Source organism: Apium graveolens, chromosome 9 (genome assembly GCF_009905375.1).
Source record: "Apium graveolens cultivar Ventura chromosome 9, ASM990537v1, whole genome shotgun sequence".
Taxonomy (NCBI): Eukaryota; Viridiplantae; Streptophyta; class Magnoliopsida; order Apiales; family Apiaceae; genus Apium; species Apium graveolens.
In genome coordinates, this window is record NC_133655.1 from 213,155,840 (window position 1) to 213,163,271 (window position 7,432).

The window sequence follows — 7,432 nt, forward strand, 5'->3', positions numbered from 1 at the left end:
TCACCTTCGTCTATCACCGACTCAACCTGCCTTGCTGGCTTAGCTTCTGTTAGAAAAATAGTCTGGTTTAGTCATTTCGTACTTCAATTACGTCTTGAATCGACTTCACATCGTTCCTATTACCTACCCATGCGCTTATGACTGACTCGTATATTATATATTAGCAAGTAAGACTCGATTAACCACATAATACACATAAGCATATAGGCACATAAACATTTGTATAGTTAAAATAATTTTTAGAATCAAAAGCGACACGTTGATTGCTCAACTGATCATTATCTGACTCGTTTCCTATTTTTTGGAATTTTTCGGACTCGTCTCGGCACGCAATTCGACTGATAATCAAACAAATAACAAAGTTAACTAATTTATAGAAGAAATTAGGTCTTAATATTGTTTTTAATGAAAAGAATTCATTTTTTTGAGTCAAAGGGCTTTCGTTTCACTGAAATCGGAGTAACGGTTTAATTACTACGAATTAAACAAGATTTAATTAATTAATAATCAGTTATAAATAATTGATTGTAATTAAATAATCCTTAATTATATTTTTAAATAATTATTTAATAATTATTATATTTTAAAATAATTAATCCCTAATTATTAGGATTAATTACAATTTATTACAATTATTCACAACTTATAATCAATTATTCGACCGGATCCATTATTTACAAATAAATAATCGATACAACTAACTATTACATTATTCATCGAATAAATAATTATTATTCGAATGATAATCTAACTCAACGATCAACTACTCGTATACATACGAGCTACTCGCATTCCTCGTATAATTATCGAATTATTATTATTATTATTACAACTTATACGATTACTCAATTATTTGTATTTAATTATTCGATACGAATAATCATTACGATAATCTTCGAATAAATAACTATCGCTCGAATAGTAATTCTACTTATCGAATCACTACTCGTATAGGTACGAGTTACTCGTATTATTTAACTAATTATCGAATCTTTAATCATAATATTCGATTAATTTTAATCCTTAATTATTAATTAATTACTTAATTATTAAATAATAAGTAAATAATTAAATAAATAAATAAATAAATAAATAAATAATCAATTTTGAATTTCTAAATTAATAAAATAATTTAGAAATTATTTATAATAATTTTTAGAATTATTAAAACTAATTTCTGTTTTTATAAAATTAAACTAAATTATAAAAATTCTAAAAACATAAATCAGAAAATGGGTTAGGGTTTTGGAAGATTGAAACCGGATTACCCACTGGGTTTTCAATCGGGTTTCCGGGTTGAAGCCCGGGTCGGGTCTCCAAGAACTCGCCGGGAATTCTCCAGAATCCGGCGACGTTCCCGGAGTCCGGCGATTACAATCTGGCTTAATCAGGCATCATTTGGCTTCGGTTTTTAGGGAGTTCTGTTCCAAATTCAATCAACCATCCATCTCCGGCCTTCCTTCATCGAGTTCATCCCGGGAATCCATTTTCCGGCCAAACTTCCGCAAATCTCCGGCCAAAATACGATCTTTCACTTCTAAACATCAAACTTAAATACCTATATGCCAAAATGAAGCTCTCAACTCAAGTAATCTAACCCCTAACATCAAATAAACCAACAATCTTCCTATAAACAAAAACGATTGTAAATAAAATTAGCATAAACCCTACTATTCGAACTATGCATTATAGGTATCGTTTGATGTTAAAACTACTTGAAATCGATTGTACTAGTCCACAGGAAGCTATACCAAGCATCAATCATAAACAATAACCCCAGAAATCAAAACGCCTAATTCGAATATAAACCCTAAAAAATGAATTAAAAATCAAATCATTATCATATGAAATCAATGATATAAACAGAAAGTAGGGATCATGAGGATTGTTTTGGTTACTCACATGATCAAATCGGACAACAGAATCACGGTGAAATCTGTGTTTGAATCCAAGGAAGTTTTCTTCACCCACACAATCTTCTTGAATATTTCTGATTTTTAATTATAATTAACTAATTAATTAATAATAAATCAAGTATTTATAGTACTGAAAATAATACCCCTAAATAAAATTAAGGGGTTAATTACACATCTAATAAAAATATTTGGCCCCAATTTTTATAATTATTGAGTATCAAATATTAATTTTAAAATATTTTATATATGCAATATATATGCCAAAATTTTCCAAAAATTGTGAATAATGCAAAAATACAAAGAAATGGTATAAATAAAAGTCCTCTAATTTTATAAAAATAAAAATGTGATTTTTGTGGGGTTTTTAACACCCAATAGGGCCCAGAAAAGTCATTTTTCGCAAAACGAGAAAATTTATAAAATACCTAGATGTTCAGAATAAAGCGATGGTAAAAGACTTTTGATGAAAAATAAGGCCCATTATTTTATTTGAAATACCTGCTTTAAAATCATGGTTCAGGTCGTAAAACGTTTGAAATGAAAGCTATGAATGCAAAATAAAATATCTGAAAAATATCTTAAAAATACCGGAACGACACAGAATGCACGTAACACATAGCAATTAGGGTTTGACAATTAATTCCACATAAATGACACATTAACACACATAATTTATTATAAATATGATATAATACAGACGTAAATTCCCCAGATGTTACAAAGGCTCATCAAGTGAAGGGGAGACACAGCTCAACATCCAAGTCAGCAAAGTAATTGTGCCTACAATTGCTTTCTCTAAGCCACCAGCTATGACAACATTGACTTCATCAATCTAGCAGCAGCAAAGCTGGAATCAAATGACAAACTACTAAAGATTGATGTAGCAGCAGTTGAGAAGGAACTAAAAGAAAAATGGAGGAAAATAGATGCAGAAATTCAACAGAAATTTGGACCAATTCAGGAACCAGACAAAATCTCAAGTCAAGCAGATATCTGTGAATGAAATGAGTTTAAATTATCTGGAAAAGGGTCAAACATCCTGCATAAAGTCTCCAAAGGCAAATCTGGTCCTGAAGCCTAAAAAAAACTACTCAAAGTTTTCAGACAAAAATCCGATGGATACTGTGTTTGAGACACCTAGGCCAGATAAGAAGAAGCTGTTGGCTAGGTCAATTGTATTTTTCAAAGATCCTACCGATTCAGCACTTAAAAGAGGAATTGCCAAAATCTGCAGAAATGGTAAAGAAATTTGTGTGGTTGCTAGACACCTTCTATTTGTAGAAGCTAAGAACGAAGAGAAGGAAATAATCAGACAAGAAAAGAAGCAAGTTGCCTTAGATGCTAAGAAGCTCAAACAAAAGAAGGAGCAAGCTGTTATCTTGGCCAAACTTCAAGCTGTGAAGACTACAACTGAGATTTCTGCACAACCATCTGTAACTGCTGAACCTCAAGATCAGAAAATGCAACAGGAACCCCAACAGATAAAGAAACCAAGGTACAAGCAAAGAATCAAGAGAAAATTGGACTTCAGTGATGAGGAAATGGAAGACTACATTCCCAAAAAGTCTACAACTTCAACTCAGACATCAAAACCCTCAGTGGTATTTGAAGAATTCAAGGTGGTGGATCCAACTAGGAATATTCATGGTGAGCCCATAATTCCAAAGGATGAGCCAGTAGACTGGGATAATTTTCCAATTCCTGAGCTGAATTTTCCTATCTTCAACAAGCCAAAGAAGACAACGACTAGAGCAGTCAAGAAAGTGAAGCCCGTGACACTTAGATCCAAGACCCTAATCAAATCTCAATCTACAGTCAACAAGGGAGATCTGTTATACATCTGTGACATCAAGGAGTTCTCTAACATAAACCTCTACTTAGATGATTTGGAAGAAGTAAGAGGGATTGATGCTCATAAACATCTCCCTGAAAGGATGTTATTCAAATACAAGGGAGGGAAATAGATCATATGGCCACTTCACAGGATTCTTTAAGAAAGGCAATCTGTTTTGATAAAAGTCTTTTCATCCTTCAAGAAGAACTTTGGGTTCAATGTAACTGCAAGGAAACTGGTTTTAAAAAGGATAGAAGAGCTAAGGAGTAATAAAGCCAAAGATGCACTTCCAAAACCTCTATCAATTACCTTCACAGGAAAGAGAGTGCATTTGAGGCCTTATTGGCTGATGAAATTCAGGGATGATAAGGGAGTTAGAAGATTCTTCAGATTGGAGGACCAGTTGACTATCTCTAGCAATGAGACTCTATTGAAAATGCAAGAAATATTGGATTTATCTGAAGCTGATGAACTTGAATTCCACAGACAACTCCAAAATCAGATAGAAGAGAACAACATGAGGCTTGGGAAGAAATTTAGACAATCAAGAAAATAGATTTATCTATTGTAGCACTTATTGGTTTTATCTACTACTTTTCAATCTGTATTTTTAGGGTGTTTTGTTATTATCAAGTTTTTATTAATTTATGGCTATAATTCCAGTATACATAAATTGGGGGAGATTGTTAGGAATATGTTGTGAACTTGATGATAAATTAAATAAAACATCTTAGTAGATTTAACTTAGTGAATTTTGTAGCACTCGATGGATAATCAAATATAGTCCCGACGGATGATTTAATATAGTCCCGACGGATGACAATTTGACATCCACCGGCTGAGTAGCTTATGTAATAATAAGTATTGTAGCACATTTATATAAACAACTTTGTGTAGATTCTGTAGGAGTATATGAGTCATGTTGAATACTAGTGGATATGCAGAATAGGTTGATTAATTGTAAATATGAGATGTCTTGTAATTCTATATAAGTGAAATGGAGTCAAGTGACAAATAGCTACCCGACGGATGATCAACAAAGCTACCTGACGGATGATCAACAAAGACTACCCGACGGATGACAAACATGTACCCGACGGATGGTCAAATTCAAATATCTGTTGATAGTGACAACACAGTCACATGCGTTGGGTGTTTGCAAAAGGAATGTGGCAGCCTGTTAAGCAAGAATTTGAGAACAAAGAAGCATTACCATTTCCATGCAATTGTGAAGATATTCAAAGATGCTGGAATAGAGTAGTGAAGCAGCATAGAGTTAGACTAGATATGTTTTGTTTTATTATTTTGTCTTATTGTCATGTAAACTTGGTGATATCTAAACCAAGTGTAGCTAGTAGAACATTCAACTAAGCAAACACATTTTAAAGGGAGATAGAAAAAGTTGTACTTGTCAAGAATTTCTCTGTAGTTTATTTGTTCTACTTGTAAAGCAGCTGTGAGCCATTTTAAGCTACATAGAGTTCTCAAACTAATATATATATATATATATATATATATATATATATATATATGGTGGATGCATTCAAATCCACCAGAAAGTTCTAAAAACTTGTGTTTTTATTACTTTGTGTTTTGATTTATATAATTCTTTCATTCCGCACTCTGCAAATCAAACACTTATATATATTCAGTTAGAACAGTTTTTAAAATCTATAAAAAGTAGGCAGAATTACATTCAAGCCCCCTTCTGTAATTCTTGTTGTATTGTTAGGGAATAACACACTTCTTCCCTATTTTATCATACTAACTAAATAAGTTACAAAAAACTGCCGTATTTTAGAAAATGGATGAAAAAAGTATAGAACGTGAAAATGTTTTTCCTTATCTCATGAGGGTGAAGAACGGTGTGCTCCAAGAAAATAATTGAATGTTGTACACGATCCTCATTTGTTTTTTATAATATGAGTAAGATACATGTTATATAAATTAAGTATATGTACTAATATGGCACGGGCTAAGCACCTGAATTATGTTTTTTTACCAAACATCAAATCATTCGGCTGAAGATAAATTATCTACTTGTTAAAAATGTGAGCAAATGTAATATGTACCTAGCTACAATATCATGAGAAACCAAACCATTCTAATGATTAATTTGTCATTTAGACATGACCAGGCCAGCTAGGGAATCACGGTTAATGACACCTCTGTATTTTTTATTAATTAGTCTTCTTAAGTCATTTTATGATGCTCCTCTAATGATTAATTGTAAGATAGTTCCAGAAGGTACAAATTATTAGAGAACAACAATATATTTTTCTAATTATTTACTTCCGGTAATTTTTCTAACATTGTCACATATTCAACGTATATTCCAAATATCCAAACTTAAATCTTCCATTACAACATCTGTATATGATAAACTTTGTCTATATACTATAATAAATAGTTGGTGCCCACTTCAATTAAAGCACATATAAGCCCATATCGAGAAAAGTAGCAAATGGATAATTGCATAATCCAAAAAATATAAAGAAATAATACAAAGAAATATTGCTGAGAGAGGCAATTGAATAAGAATGCAAAACACACTTAATCTAAAATAAACAAAATCACACCATACAAATATAAACAAAATCAACCAAATTCGGATAAAAAACTAACCTATAAGGAAGACAAAAATCAGAGCGATGACATGTATTATACATTGAATAAAAACATATATTATAACAAAAGATGAGCATGCTGACGACCTATGCATTTTACAACCCAACATAAGATTCAGTGAACAATATAGTAGAAGACCGGAATATAACAAAAGATGTTTTTGGAAGAAGTTTGTAAACTAATATTTTCCATATCATTCTTGGATGAAGATGAGATTGAGTTCCAAGTTGAGTTTGCTTCCAATCCGTGCCTTTTATAATACAACATAAGTATGAGAAGAAATCAATTAAAAATCAATATTATATCAATAATTACCTGATCCCTCCATATGTTTTATGCAATTTGATTTGATAGATACAGAAATAATGCAAAATTGGGGAGAATGTGTCAATTAAAGAACACAGAGAGTAAGTACGTATAGCACAAAATGATAACAAAGTGAAAACATTAAAACATCATAATTCATTATCATATGATGACTTTCCCAATCTCTACATCAACAAAAGTTTAAGACTTCAACAACGATAAAAAGGGACAATCGTGAATTATTACAGAGTATAAAACTGTGATTAGTCGACCACATATAAAACTTGGATGTAGTGGTTTCCATATTTATGTGGAGAACTGGGTATTTCAAATTCAAAATTACCTATTGAAACAAAGAGGCAGTTAACCACTTTATTTGGTAGTTCAAATCATTTGCTACAATTACGCCATCACATTGTATACGCAGTTATTAAATCAGATTGACCCATATAAGTGAAATATAGAGCGTATCTTTTTTATTTTAAAAGCGGGTCAACCAGATGTCGTGGATAGTCCAAGTGCTGCTACTATAATTATAGTGTAAAACTTTATTTGGGTTAACCCGCAAGATAATTTGGATACTCCAACTAAAAATTAATGGACAAAAAAGGATATGACTTGAAACTATGATAAAAAATAAAGCAAGGATATATTGAGTAATTTTGAAAAGATAGTGCTAGTAAAGTTTTAGAATATATTGATGAGTTTGGTTTCATGGGCCTTTATTTTACAAATTTACAAAGCCCAA